The sequence below is a fragment of the Ursus arctos genome, unplaced genomic scaffold, assembly GCF_023065955.2.
Source record: "Ursus arctos isolate Adak ecotype North America unplaced genomic scaffold, UrsArc2.0 scaffold_5, whole genome shotgun sequence".
Lineage (NCBI taxonomy): Eukaryota > Metazoa > Chordata > Mammalia > Carnivora > Ursidae > Ursus > Ursus arctos.
Genome location: NW_026623067.1, coordinates 64,146,356 through 64,162,379, shown reverse-complemented (window position 1 = coordinate 64,162,379; position 16,024 = coordinate 64,146,356). Strand labels below are relative to the sequence as shown.

General features: G+C 40.4%; 1 long non-coding RNA gene across 3 annotated transcripts in view; it reads left to right on the top strand.

Moving 5' to 3' along the window:
- Positions 1-16,024, top strand: part of LOC123001035 (uncharacterized) — a 31,164-nt gene that overhangs the window by 11,987 nt on the left and 3,153 nt on the right. The window contains exons 2-3 of one of the 3 annotated variants that reach the window (XR_008957585.1): positions 9,371-9,589; positions 15,318-15,459. This is a non-coding gene — a long non-coding RNA (uncharacterized LOC123001035). Of the gene's footprint in view, positions 1-9,370; positions 15,460-16,024 lie in introns of all 3 variants that reach the window. The other 2 variants (XR_008957584.1, XR_007190516.2) reach the window with 2 other exon arrangements.

Sequence of the window (16,024 nt, the reverse complement as noted above, 5' to 3'; positions counted from 1 at the left end):
TGTTCAGGATCATTGGACTTTCTTGAAAGGGTAATAACTTATACTTAGCTTGGCACGGAAGTGCACCTTGCATGTTGGCTATAATTAATCATACCTTTTCATTCTTGTTTTTAACTCTAGAGCACTTTGGACATTGCGGAGGAGGTGTTTTGCTAGGGAAAGTTTGAAGGGACAGCAGAGGTGGTTTGAATGAATCCATGTTCACATCTCTCCTATGGATTCCCTATCTTGAGCAATATTATAAATCTGACCCTGCCTATCATCTCTCAGAATTATGTAGGAATTCAATTGTCCAAATAATATTAGAATCTGTAGAGTTTGGCTGATTTTAGGGTTTTTTTTCCCCCCAAGCTTAGCTGTGGCTCACCCATAGCAGCATGAAAATTAAAAGGCTCTTTCAGCAGGGGAGAAATGTCACCACTGAAGCTATTTTAAAAAATGATCGATAGACATAATCCTGTTGTTAGCAGAGACCAAAGCTTATGTAATTTGAACAGAAGAAGACAAGCCTGGTTGAGACACCCCAGTAAAGGTCTGGGGAACAAAAAGCAAGACAGGAAAGCTCCCCACCAAATGTTATCTGAGCAAGGCAAAGCACAATGGAGCCTCCTGACACAAAAGGTAGCACGTCTGAGGCAATATTATTTTATATAAATGCTGGGGGTGGTCATGATACTGTTAGGCATAATGTTAATCCCAGACTCTGAAGTCAAAGAGATCAGGGTTCAAATTGTGGTTCTGCCATTTATTAAAAGTAAAACTTGAGGCAACTCTATGAGTCGGCACCCCACAATCCAGTGGAAATGTGTCCACTGATTTCCACATCTGTAAAAAGGGATAATAGATGATCATAACAATAGTAATGACACTGACCTCATGAAATTGTTGTAAGTATTAATGCGTGTACACTTTTAGCACAGTGTTAGGGACATAGCATGTATTCTTTTGTTACTTATTATTGCCCTATCTCCCCACAATAATTCTACCCCATCATTCTAAGGCCACAACCCCTGGTCGTAGCCAGAATGCTGAGCAATCCACAGGAGTCTCAATTATTTAACAACTTCCATTCCTTGTTCAATCTTCAGTCACAGCCACCCTTTTTTTTTTTTAATTTCTCACAATGTTCATGGGAATGGACAATAAAGCATTTCCTGTGAGATAGAGTCATTCAGATTTCCTATGTGGAGGACAAGCTCAATTTCCTGGGAAGGACCAGCTGGCATTGCCCCAGGCTGTACTTTGGAGCCAGGAACATTGCCTGACAGTTGGCATAGGAGTACGTTTCATTTTCTCTTGTAAGATTCAATAGTTATATTTTGTTCAAATTATAGTTCTGCTCTCCTAATGTGCTCTCCTAAATGTGAAATTAGGCCTGAAACGCACCTTCATTCTATAAGGCTGTGGTCTCTATGTAGCAGTAATCTCTAGATCTGGACGCAGTTGAAAATTCTGTGATGTTTCTATTAAGAAGGCAATGTGTTTCACCTAAAATAAATAAGTAATGGAATGAAAAGGACAGCATAGGAAATATAGTCAATAACATTATAATAACTTTGTATGGTGACAGATGATAACTATATTTATCATGGTGAACATTTCATAATGTATACAATTGTTGAATCACTATGTTATATACCCAGAACCAAAAGAATATTGTACAGCAGCTATTAAAAGAAAAATACCTCTGTGGCAGGCAAGAGAGTAGCCGATGAACCGAAAGTGTTGAACCTGGATGATGGGTGCGTGAAGGTTGATGACAGTGTTGTCTTTCTTGTTACATACGCTTGAAATTTTCCAAGTTCCAGAGTTTTTTTGTTATTTTTTTTAAGATTTATTTATTTATTTAAGAGAGTGGGGGGTGGGAAAGAGAGAGAGAGAATATCAAGTAGACTCACCGCTGACCCCAAGTAGACTCAATCCCATGACCCCAAGACCATGACCTGAGCCGAAATCAAGAGTCAGACGCTTAACTGACTGAGCCACCCAGGAGTCCGCAGAGTTTTTTTTAAGTTTGAAAATAATAATTAAGAATGTCAAAATGTGTGCTTAATGTATTCATTTTCAGAATAAGGATGCTACAAAATGGCATGTAGTGTATGACTCCACTTTGGTATATAAATATAGTTGTACCCATTACACACACAAATTACTTTTAACAGCATTATGTAGTTTTCAGTGTAGAATTACTTCACATTTTTTCTTAAATGTATTCACATCTATTTGTGGTTTTAAAAAAGCTAAAATATATTTTTTCTTAAATTACATGTTCAGTTTTTTGCTTCTATATATAGAAATTAAACTGAATTATGGGTGTGAAAACTATATCTTGAAAAATTCCTACGTCCACTTTTAGTTCTCATAGTTGCACTGTAGATTCCATAGGATTTCTATGAAGATAATCTTGATCCCTGTCAATACAGACATTTGTCTTTCTTTCTATCCAAACTTCATGGTTTGTACCAGCTAAGACTTCAGTAAGATATTGAATAGAAGATGGAGAGTGGTCATCTTTGCCTTGTTCCTGATTTTAGGGGACATGTTTTGAATATTTCACTATGACCCGTGTCACTATGTAAAACAATATGAAGGTTCCTCAAAAAATTAAAAAATAGAACTACCATATAATCCAGCAATCCCATGTCAGGATAGATATAGAAAGGAAATCAGGATCTCGAAGAAATATCTGCATTCCCATGTGCACTGCTGCATTATTCACAAGAGCTAAGCAATCTAACGGCCCACCAACAGATGAATGGATAAAGAAAATATTGCATATGCTCCCAATGGAGTATCATTCAGCCTTAAGGAAGAAGGAAATCTCGCCATTTGCAACAACATGGATGAGTCCAGAGGACATTTTGCTAAGTAAAATAAGCTAGACACAGTTGAACAAATGCTAAATGATGCCACTTATATGAGGAACCTGAACCGGCCAACTCACAGAAGCAGAGAGCAGAATAGTGGTTGTCAGGGGCTGAGGGGGTGGGAGAAACAGGTAGATAGTAGTCAATAGGTCCACATTTCAGTTACACAAAATTAATAAGTTCTAGCGCTCTGCTTTTCATCATAGTTTGTATGGTTAATAATACCATGTTGTATACTTAACATTTTAGTATGTTGTGTTCTTATCACCAAATGATGATAATGATAATAATTAAGAGAGTCAGAGGAAACTTTTGGAGGTGACAGAAAGGTTTAAGGCATAGAATGTGGTAATGGTTTCATGGATGTGTACTTACCTCCAAACTCATCAAGTTATATTCATTATGTACAGCCTTCGGTATGCAAGCATACCTCAAAAGGTGGTTTTAAAAAATCAAAAACAAATTAATTTAAAAAGAAGGCAATGTGACCCAGAAACATTAGAAAGAAAACCTCAGAAATCCAAATACCCTGAGCTGGTAAAAGAAATAACTTCTGAAGACAAGCCTGAGGGCTTTTACACACTGTGTTGCAAATGCATTTTCATTACTTTCATTTGCCTTTGTTTCTATGAGTGTGTGAAGTTAGCTGTCAATGAGCTTATTTATGTAACTCGTATGGTGGTGCAGTTGCTGAGATCTACTGCTGTGATCATTATTTATGACAAAGCTAGCTCCTGTTGGTAAGTGGACAGGTTTCCACTCTAGAGCACATCTATGTTTGTGTTATTTTCATCTCAAATACAAATGGCAAGCACCGTAATTGTGAAAGAGAAAAGCGAAGTGAATTATAGATTGCCTTAATGGAAGACCAAATATCCTGGGGATACTTCAAACTTTATTTTTTAATAGCATCTGAAGAAAATTGAGAAATTGCCCCAAATCTGATGAGAACCCCCACCCTGACTTTGGTGATGACATTTTTTAATTAAAAAACTGAATTTCGGCTTATGATCTCTTGGTTTAATTTCCTGTGTTGTTTGTTACTCTAGCTTGTCAGATTACTGCAGGAATAAACCTGAAAGATCACAGGAACTTTAAAAGTATATTACATGTCCTAATGGCAAGGAATATGCTTTAAAAAAAATACTGAAATTGCCTTGAAATCAAGATGTAGAAAAAGAACTACTTATGCAGGGACACACAGGGTGGATTTTAGTGTATTTGGAAAGAAAGTTCTGCTGATTAGGATTGGCATAGTTGGACATAGATGTCGAACCATTGGGAAATTCTGGATTTCCGGTCATTGAGACCCCTTGGAGTTTTATTACTAATTTAGCTACATGACATAGTAACATTATCCCTTGAGCATTTTCCATTCTAGAATGTCACAACCACCAAGAAAAGGAAAAATAGGGACGCCTGGGTGGCTTAGTCGGTTAAGCATCTCCCTTTGGCTCAGGTCATGATCCCAGGCTCCTTGGATCAAGTCCCACTTCGGGCTCCCTGCTCAGTGGGGAGCCTGCTTCCCCTTCTGCCTGACGCTCCCCCTCCTTGTGCTCTCTCTCTCTCTGACAAATAGATAAATAAAATCTTTGAAAAAGAAAAAGAAAAATATTATTTTTCAAAATCCTTTATCAGAGGCACTTTGGTTGACTTTGGCCTGGCCGCACAGGAAGCAGCTAAACCTCTCCTGGGCCATATCCAGTTCTACCAGTGGCTCCATTCCAAGCTCATCCAAGAGCCCTTGCCCACTGAAGCCTGGACCCCTGGAATATTCCCATGAGAGCCATTGGGGGTGCAGGTTGGGCAATGAAATAAAACAATAGCACTTCCTCATATTCTAGCAGGCTTTTATTTCAAAAACATCAAAATGTGCCCATATGTCATCTGGCAGGAATGACATTTAGGAATTCATTTAGACCATGATTCTTAAAACATTGGTTTATAAAAAGTTTCACTGATCTTCTGTGAAATGAGAAAAGTAAGGATAATGTAGTAAGTTTGTAATACAAATCAGTAAAATTTAAAGGCCTATTATTCTGAAAATTTTTCCCTTCTTGTTTTAAGAATTAATGCATCCTTTTTATGTAAAATGATAGTGGTTATTGACAGGTTTCTTTTAAAAAAAAATCCTTATCAAAATAAAGAACTGACAAGCCAAATTGTCCACAACTCTCCAACCTCCATTATAAAAACCTGTTGGATCCACTGACTGTTCCTTTTACAATCTACACTGTATCCATGTGATTTTGGGTGTGCCGTCTTCTCCACTGTGTTTAGGAAACTTGCATGTACAAGAGCCATGCTTCACTCATCTTTGTGCTTTGATATCACTGCCAGTGCTTGGCCCTCTGCATGTAATAGGTGCTCAGTAAATGTTTGTTGTGTTGAAGATGAAGCAACCTCCATTCTTTTTTTTTTTTTTTAAGATTTATTTATTTTGGGGGGGAGCAAAAGCAGGGGGGCAGAGGGAGAGGGAGCAAGAATCTCAAGCAGACTCCACACTGAGCTCAGAGCCCGATGTGGGGCTCAATCTCGGGACCCTGAGATCATGACCTGAGCTGAAACCAAGAGTCGGAGGCTTAACCAACTGTGCCACCCAGGTGCCCTGCAACCTCCATTCTTATTGAAAGTATCTCCAGAGGAAACAATAGGCAGCCTTTATTTTATAGTAACAAAGTCTTTTGAGGTTTACTTATAACGGTGAAATAGAAAAGGGCTGTGGAGTGACAGGCCTGGGTGGATTCCTGGCTCTGTCACTTTCCTATGAACCTTTAAGTTTTTGTTCCTTTGGCTTCTTCACCCAAAAATGTAGAATATGTGCTTTGCTACTCCACGCACTTGACTGTGAGCTCAGATGTGTGCATGGTGAACCACTCTTTGTCTACCTAACACTCTATTTTGACCCACCACAGGCTCCTTCCTCTCTGGGTCCCATCATGAGTCCAGGTGGGGGTACCTCCTCACTGTAAGGCTGGGTCACAAAGATGGGGTATGGGGCGAGCAGCCACACCCTCCTCTGTAGAGCAGAAGCCTCTAAGGAGTTGGAGCAAGAGGGAGTCAGCCGAACAGAGAGAAGACTAATGTCTAGCATCTATTTAGTCCTCACTCTATGCACCAGGCACTGTTCTAAGCAGTTCCATGCAAGAACCCTGGCAGGTGGGCGCTGCTATTGCTGTCCTCATTTGTTGCAGAGTAAAACCGAAGCACAGCTAGTAACAGGAAGAGTTCCAAGCAAGCCCTCGCGGTGTGGGAGAAGCCCACAGTCTTGCCACTGCATCATACCTGCCTTTCAAGGTGGAGGGACAGGAGGGGGAGTAAGGCTAGCAAAGCGTTCTAAATCCACTCTCATCCTTCTTGTCTACATGAGCCAATAGACTCCCTTTTTGTTGAGCAAGTTGTTATCCTCAGGTCAGCACTCATGATCTCAGGAAGATGAGTAAACTGAGGTCCTCCGACTTACACAGACAAAGCCACGCGCTCCTTGCATCTCTGTAGCCTCCCACCCCACTGCTTCCTCTCTCACAAAACTTCTGATCATCTTTACCCAAACACTCCTTGGCACCACTGCTCTCATGCCTTCACTCTCTTCTGGCTGTTGGGACTCCGCCATCTGTTCAATTCCATCCCCTTCTGAAAGCCTTTGCTGAGCCCTCCAGCCCGCAGTTCTCTGTTTGTCCTCTGCATCACCCTGGCAGTACCCCACCCATCAATTATATTTGCAGCCTGCCTCTGGGATATTCTGTGTTGATACTTAACTCTGGCTTCAACTTAATCCACGTGGATGAATGGATCCTTGATATCCATCTTGACTAAGTTCCTTGAAGGGCAGGACTTTCCTTTTCTATTGTACTTCCCAAAGCAGCCAGCACCAGCACCTTACAGAAAATTAACATGTGTAGGTTGATCTTTTAATCTGTTGTTATTCATCACCTCTTTCCAAGAAACTCAACAGTCCCTCACCTTTTTCACTGTCTAGCAGAGGGGCCCAAGCACCATCCCCCTTCCAGGCCTCTAACAGTTTGGGGTCTGGTAATGCTTAGACCCTCCAGTCTAAGTCAGGAGTGGGAAAACCCAGGCACTGGGCAGCCCCGTGACAGACAAGCGGCCATGTGGGAACTTGCAGGCTATTCTCTCTACGCAAACCAGACCAATGCACAACCTAAATATGTCATTGTAAATTATCAAAGTGACATCTTAACTTCTTTTCTTTACAATACAGTTGTTAAGAACCTCTTGAGAAAAAAAGATGTTGTCTAGGAAACCTGAAGGCTGTGCCCATTAGGAAGCATTAAAAATAGGAACAAAGAGTGTCCAGAATCCAAAATGTTGGATGAAATTCTGTATTAGGCCATATAAGTAAGTGAACAAAACATTTGTTCTTTCCAGTCAGCATGAAATAGGTACATTTTTTGAGTGTCTACTATATGTCAGGCATCCTATGGAGTGCTGTAAACCTTACAACAAAATAAGGGCTATTCCATTTTATGGACTAGGAAGTTGATGCCCGTAGAAGCTAACACTAGTGGGGAGTGAGAGAGGACATAAGGACCTTCAGCAGGACTTGAAACATTATTTCATACCCATGTTTTTAAAAGCACAGCGACTAGGGGCGCCTGGGTGGCTCAGTCAGTTGAGCGTCCAAGTCTTGATTTCAGCTCAGGCCATGATCTCAGGGTCCTGGGATCAAGGCCCACATTGGGCTCCCTGCTCAGTGGGGAGTCTGCTTGTCTCCCTCTTCCTATCCACCTCTTCCCACTTGTGTTCTCTCTCAAATAAATAAATAAATAAATAAATCTTTTAAAAAAGCACAGCAACTAAATCCTATCATCAGTAGTATGTATATGTTTACTCCATTATGCCTCATGTGAACTTGTCTTAATGTAAATCACAGTTAAGATTCTTCCACTGATGCAGGTTCCAGTTATACTAAAATGGAAACAGCTTGTTTTTCCTAATTAGGAAAGGAGATGTTAGTACATTTTACCACAATAAAGAAATCACCAAAAAAGAAGATGCTCATTGTAAAAGCAAACAAAAATAGTCACTATCTGGGAATAAATGATTAATAATCTAGCGATATCTAGATTAATAATAAAAGCTTCTTTAAAAAGTTTGAATTCTGGGGCACCTGGGTGGTACAGCTGGTTAAGTGTCTGACTCTTGGTTTTAGCTCAGGTCCTGATCTCAGGGTCGTGAGATTGAGCCCCATGTCAGGCTCCACACTCTCTCCCTCTCCCTCTACTCCTCCCCCTGATCTCTCTGTAAAATAAATGATCTTTTTAAAACATAAAATAAACAGCTTGATATAGTTTCAAAATATTCTTTAATGTCTTATTTCTTATAACCACTTCAAAGCTGCTGAGTATTAATTTAATAAGAAATTTTTAAGAAATGAAAAACATCATGGTTTTCTTCTTGCTTCAGATAGTTGTATCAAAAACACTTGATTAAATCAATCAGTCATGACTTTAGTCTCCTTTGGTTGTTCATGAATTGAACAGATGAGGATTGGTTGGCCACTAAGTGACAGGTGCTGCTCGAGGGTCGGGGGATACAGCAGCAGACAAGAGAGACAAAAGTCTCTTTGGTTTTGTTTCCCTTGCCTTTGAAGACGTGTCATGAAAGAAGGTGCTGTGGCCGATGTTGAAGAGGTTACTGCCTATGCTCTTCTCTATGATTTTGATGGATTCCTGTCTCACATCAAGGTCTTCCATCCATTTGAAATTTATCTTTGTGTATGGTGTGAGAGAGCGGTCAAGTTTCATTCTTCTGTATATAGCTGTCCAATTCTCCCAGCACCATTTATTGAAGAGACTGTCTTTTTTCCATTGGATGTTTTTTCCTGCTTTCTCAAAGATTAGTTGACCATAGAGTTGAGGGTCCATTTCTGGAGTCTGTATTCTGTTCCATTGGTCTATGTGTCTGTTTTTCTGCCAGTACCATGTTGTCTTGGTGATCACAGCTTTGTAGTATAGCTTGAAATCAGGCAATGTAATGCCCCCAGCTTTGTTTTCCTTTTTTAACATTTCCTTGGCAATTCGGGGTCTTTTCTGATTCCACACAAATTTTAGGATTGTTTGTTCCAGCACTTTGAAAAATGTCATTGGTATTTTGATCGGGATGGCACTGGAAGTGTAGATTGCTCTGGGTAGCAGAGACAAGACAATTATCATATGGTTTCACTCATTTGTGGAACATAAGGAATAGCAGGGAGATTGTTAGGAGAAGGAAGGGCATAAAAATGAAGGGGGGAAATCAGAGGGGGAGATGAACCATGAGAGACTATGGACTCCGGGAAACAAACTGAGGGTTTTAGAGGGGAGGGGGGTGGGGCGATGGGCTAGCCCAGTGAAGGGTATTAAGTAGGGCACATATTGCATGGAGCACTGTGTGTTATACGCAAACAACAAATCATGGAACACGACATCAAAAACTAATGATGTACTGTATGGTGACTAACATATCATAATAAAAAAAAAGTCTCTTTGGTTCGTTTATAGAGAGAATGAGGAACTTCTGTGTGGGAGATTTTCCTGTGGAAATGGGGCAAAGAAGAAAGAAGTGAAGAGGAAGAGAATTACTGAAGATGTAGACGGAAAATGAAAATTTCCTGAGAAGGACTGAATTCATCTGGGAATAGGAGAGGACAGAGGGAAAGGGAACACCAGGATGTTGGACTCACTGGAGAGAAGAAAAGAAAGTAGGAAGGAGATAACTTGGTTAGTGATCATCCCAAGCCAAGGGGTGACCTGTCCACCCAAAAACAAACTTGTGTGACCCAAGGTGAGAAAGAGAGGTGTGGAGAGGCAATTTCAGCACAAGCAGAGAGAAGGGGCCATTTTGCAAGGTGAATGTTAGAATCTATAGGAAGTGAAGCACAGGAAAAGGGTAGACTGGCAGAGATTTCACTCAAATAAATTCCATGGTTTCAAAGAGTAAATCATAGGGAATAATTTGAGAAATTTCCAGAGGTTTCAATTCAGATCTACTTTTTTCACAGTAAAATGCTATTTTATGTTTGTTATAATAAGATAATGTGTGGTGGCAAGTTATCTAGTATATTTGGAGGGACAGAGTAGAGAGAGCTAGTTAAGTCACTGGGATCACATGAACAGTGAGTACATAAAAGAAATAGCTCCCCGTGCAGGGTGGGTAAGAACTTGCTCACCAGGTTTGCAACTTCATCAGATTGCATTTATTTTTACTGATCAATCCTCATGTTCACTTTAAGGAGTCCTTGACATTTGTTTTAAATGCGTTGAAAGTAATGCAGATTCACTCAGTTTCTACACCATTAGAATGATGGCCCCACCACACATAATTTCCTAAAAAGGTCAGAGGAGTACGAGGGTTAAGTGCATAGACTCTGGAGTCAGAATTTGACTCCGGGTTTGAATTCTGACTCAAAGGACACAGTCATTTTCTAGCAGAGTTATGTGACTTTCTGCAAGTTATTCAACTTCTCTGGGCCCCAGTTCTTCATATGTAAAATGGAATAATAATAGCACCTAGACCATCAGGTTACATTGGAAATTGAATGAGTTAATGTATGTGCAGCTTTTAGAAAAATGCCTGGCTCCAAAAAGTGTTAGCTCTAAAAAGCAAAACAAAACAAATAAAACTAAAAAATTACTACACCAGGGGCGCCTGGGTGACTCAGTCAGTTGGGCGTCTGACTCTTGGTTTCAGCTCAGGTCGTGATCTCATGGCTCATGGGATCAAGCCCCATATCAGGCTCCCAGCTCAGCATTGAGTCTGTTTGAAGATTCTCTCCCTCTGCCCCTTCCCCAACTCATGTGCTCTCTCTCTCTCTCTCTCAAAATTAAATCTTAAAAAAAAAATTACTATGCCAGTTATTCACTAGCAAATGTTGCTGCATGCATATTAATTTGCTTTCAGAAACATTCTAGGAAATGCTTGTGATCATGTGAAGAGTTAGAAGCTGGCTCAGCTGTCTAGGCTCCACTGACCCCCAGCACTGACCATCAGAGGAGCTCTAAGTCTGTGACTGTAACATCTGAATCTGACTCACTTCAGTTCCTTGACTAGGCCAAATTTGTTGGTTGTACTTTGCTAGAACTATATTAGGAATTGCATCTGTAATGTAAGGTAATGTGTGGTGGCAAATCAAAGATGGTGATGATTTTTAGCTGTGTGTAGATGTAGCACAATTTCTTTTAAGTAGGTTCACGGAGGGAGAAAACCTCAGAACTTTCCCTTTCATCTTTGGATGTCTTCCTTTTAGCAGAGCTTATCTGGAAACAAAACAAAACTGTCTCTTTCACCAAATCTGGCCCCACACAAGCCAGTGATTTAACCAACGTTCATCCTTGGGGCATTTCCCACCTAGGCTTTACCCTCCATCCAAGCTCTGTCACCACACACACTTCATAACTACCGTCGTCCTCAGCTCTGTCTTAAGGAATATCTGTATTTGAACTTCCTTTAAACAGGTAAATGTTAGAGGCCAACATACAGCTCCCTACCTCTGAAAAGCCTGCCTATCTCCTGCTCTTCTCTCACTGAAGTCCTCCCCTACTTCCTCTTGTTGCATTTAGAGAAAATATGCCACCAATTCCAAAGAGATTTTCCAGAGGAGAGTCACCAATAATGAATGTGATTTTTTTTCATCATACTTGAGGAAGAAGGTTAAGGTAGAGAAAAACAAGAGCAACAAAGAGTGGGGAAGGAAAGCAGAAAAGGCATTCAAGAAAGAGAGAGGAAGTAGAGAAGAACACTAGCGACTTTCATGGTTGGTGTCATGAGGAAAAAGCTGAACGGGTAGGATTTAGGAAAGAGTCCACCGGCCGACTTAGGAAGTCAGGTAGGGAGGGTTTCTAAAAGGCCTTACTCTTCAGCACACTGAGGGGTCAGCATGCTCAGTCAGACTGGGGGTGCAGCAGAGATATTAAGTCAACAGAGGATATGGCCCAAATTGTTGGGGCAGGCTCTGGCTACATAAGCCATTTGGGCAAAGGTCAGCACGATGGATAGTCCCAAAGGGTAATCACTGCATGGAACAGAGAAGAGCAAAATGAACCCTAGGTATTTAGAGATAGACTGAGGTGTGTTGTTTTAGTTTTGCCCCTGAGACAAAACCTTCTTGTTCTGTCTATATTCAAAAACCACAAAATATTTGTTGAGCATCTGTCAGGCACACTTACGAGTCATGGAGAATGACAAGGGGATAAGATAAAGCTCTCTGTCCTTAAGAAGTTTACCACCTCTTGGATAAACTAGAAATTCAAACAAAAACAATAATGACAGTTAAAATGCATTGATCAATTACTGTGTGCCAAACATATAATACAAAATTGCCATAGATAAATTATTTTATTCTTTCAACAGCCTTATGCAAGAGGTATTATTATTATTTTATTTTTTGAAGATTTTATTTATTTATTTGAGAGAGAGTGAGTGTGCGTGCTGTTGCATGTGAGTGGGGTGAGGGAGAAAGGAAGAGCAGAGAGGGAGGGAGGAAGAATCTGAGTGCAGACCCCGACCCAGGGCTCAATCCCAGGATCTTGAGACCATGACCCGAGCCGAAAACGAGAATAGGATGCCTAACCAACTGAACCACCCAGGTGCCTCTTATTATTTTAGATGAGGTAGCTGAGGCACAGAAAATTTAAGAAACTTCCTTCATGTCACATGGTTTATAAGAAATAAGGCCAGAATTTAAAATGGGAGAAGCACCTGAATCAAAACTGGGGTTGGGAAGGGGGAACAAATTCTGGTAAGTTGTCTAGCAGAGGCGGCATTCAACTTAGATTTTAAAGAACAAGAAGAAGCCAGTCATGGAGAATATACAGCAGCAGGCATGGCATGCTTAATTTTACAGTGCCAGGCCTGCTGAAGGTCTGAGGAACCAATCAACCGTCCCCTCCATTCCTCAGTTTCTAAACAGTGGGTAATGGACACAAGGAATTAAACAAGGACCAAACTGTGAGGTCTACCTAATTCCTTCCAAAGTGCAAGACTCCCTAGTGGAGGTTTGGAAAAAACAGAGAACAGAGAGCTTGGGAGACAGGCCATGTTGCCTTTGCATTCTTTTAACTCAGTCCAAAAAAAAAAAAACCAACAACTGTGATTTCAGTATAGATTCTGGCAAGAGGGGTAATGAATGAAGTAATGATTATGAATATCTTTTCTTGTGCTTATTGGTCATTTGTGTAACTTCTTTGGAAAAACATCAATTCAAATCCTTTGCCTACTTTTTAATTGAGCTGTCTTTCTATTGTTCAGTTGTAAGTATTCTTTATTCTTTATATATTCTGAATATGAGACCCTTATCAGGGTCTACATAATTTTGTATACTATAGAATTGGACTGTCTCTAGCTTCTGGGAAGCAACCTCTAAACTCCTGGAATGTCTCAGTGTCTTTATCATTCATGGGGGCCCCTCAGGCCACACCTGACAGTTTGTGAGAATGAGGTGACTCACGACGGGCTCCTTAAACTAAAATAAACTAAATCACCTTGACAGAAGCCATTGAATCAGATATATCTGTTATTGGCTTAGTGAGATATTCCTTTTTCAGTTACACATTCAAGTTTAGAGATATTTAAATGCAGCAATGGTCTGCAATTGGTAAATATGGTAGGTTCATCACAGCCCCTCAAAGTAACTGATTAAACAAAGAGGACATTAGATTGAAGTGTTCTAAATATTTAGCAGCTTCCATAGCAAACCAAAACCTAAGCCTGTAAATGCCTCAAAAACCCAAGAAATTGAAATCTAAGGACAACCAGTCACCAACAGCCAACTGGGCTTTTCTAAATAAAGCAAATGCTTAAGTTATGGCAAATCAAGTACTTCCCTTGCTTTGCTTCCCCATCTTTCCTACAAGAGTCTCTCCCCCGGCTACTGTCGGTGAAGCACCCCTAATTACTTCCAGTGTGGCACTGCCAATTAAAATAGACTCTTGCTCAAATAAACTCTTAAAATTTTAATAAGTCTCAGTTTATCCTTTAACAGTTCCCTTTTATATCTCAAAGGCAATTTTGGTCACCTCTTAGAGTTCTCAATCCAAGCAAAATAACTCAAACCCTAACGGCTCTTTCAATTTTTTTTTAAGATTTATTTATTTATCTGTGGGGGTGGAGGGTGAAGAGCAGAGGCAGAGAGAGAATCTCAAGCAGACTTCTCACTGAGCATGGAGACAGACATGGGGCTCAATCCCATGACCCTGAGATCATGACCTGAGCTGAAATGAAGGGTTGGATACTTACCCAACGGAGCCACCCAAGCGCCCTTCAATTTTTAAAAATAATTCTGGCACATTTTTCTTTCACTACTTAGGTGATCATATCCTGTTAAATTATAAAGATGGGGTCTAAATTTGTGTCATGTAGCAATTCCTGAGTATGGTATACTATGAGAGGTAAAATATGCCTTTTTTCATATAAGTCATATATTGGTTGGATTATAGGTACAGTTGGCTGGGAGCATAAGTAGAAAACACATGTTCTTTACTTTTTTTTTCCCCTCTTAGACAATATTCAACAGCAGTCAAATCTCTGCAAAAAATAAAATCCCCGTTTACATGGAGAACAGGATGAATTCACTGGGTGTGGAAGAACAGCATTTTCCACCTAACGCTGACATTTAGAGTAGCCCTCCTTGCCCTGAAGTGTCCCCTTTCTTTTGGGAACCAGAGCAACAGTCATATTGTTTTGAACAATGAGTATTCTGGGCACAAAGGGAGAAACTGTCAGTTTAGGCACAGATAGGAGTTTAGACTGAAGACTGCAGTGGATCTGTGTGAATTTGCCAATACTTTGACCTGGATCTTTCTTTTTGCTCAAAGATCAAGAAATGAAAGTAGAAATACAGCAACAAACCAGCCAAAGGAAAAGCCAGCCATTGACAGTTAATGTTTCTGAGGGGCCATTGTAGAACTGTAATAGTGTGGCAGAATTCAAAGTTGTTTTTTTTAATGTTTTTTTTTTCTTAAGACTTATTTATTTATTTGAGTGGGGTAGGGAGGGGCAGAGGGAGAGAGAATCTCAAGCAGACTCCCCACTGAGCATGGAGCTGATGTGGGGCTGGATCTCACAACCCTGAGATCACGGCCTGAGCCAAAACCAAGAGTGGGAAGCTCAACCAACTGAGGCACCAGGTGGCCTGCTCCTCAAGCTGTTTATTTATTATTATTATTATTTTTTAAAGATTTTATTTATTTATTTGACAGAGAGGCAGTGAGAGAGGGAACACAAGCAGGGGGAGTGGGAGAGGAAGAAGCAGGCTTCTGGCTGAGCAGGGAGTGGAAGGCAGACACTGAACGACTGAGCCACTCAGGCACCCTCAAGCTGTTTATTTTAAAGAGAAATAGATATAATAAAGAAAATTAGTGGGTGTGAGGGTTATACCGACAAGATGGTGTCACTGGTGCAGTTCTCTCTACTCATCAAGATCAGCTGCTACTCTGCCCTGTTCCTCCGCAGGCCTACAGAGCCATGTGCTGTAGTTACCTGAAACCTAGGGCAGAAAAGGAAAGGAGGAGAGAAGCTGAGGAAAAAAGAAGCAGGATGAACAGAAATGGAATAAGAGAGAACCGACAGAAGCCTAAGATCGCAGCGTACTGAAGTGAGTCTGCCTTTCTCTGGTATGGTGTGGATGAACAACGCTTTCTGTACTGTGTGATGCTCAAAAATGAACAGAAGAAAAAGAGAGAGAGAGAGAGACAAAGAGAGAAAGAAAGAAAGAAAGAAAGAAAGAAAGAAAGAAAGAAAGAAAGAAAGAAAGAAAGAGAAGAGAAGGAAAGAAAGAGGAAGGAAGGAAGGAAGGAAGGAAGGAAGGAAGGAAGGAAGGAAGGAAGGAAGAAAGGGAGGGAGGGAGGAAAGGAAGGAAGGAAAAAAGAAAAGTACTACCATTTGTCCTTCTATTGTCCCTGTTGGAATTTTCATAAGACTATTCCTCTACCTGCCCATCTAGTTAAATTTGTTTTTCTGTGACTATCAGCACCCCATATATGTTTTTTAAGGGTACTTAAAACTTAAAAAAAAAAAGGTACTTTCTTATTTAGTTGTATTTCTTTTTTGGCTACTTAAGACTTACCATTATTATAATAATATTCTGCTCTTATTCACTACAATGTACATATTCTGGGTGAAACAGGTTTTATGAACTCACCTAAAAACCTAAGTGCCCC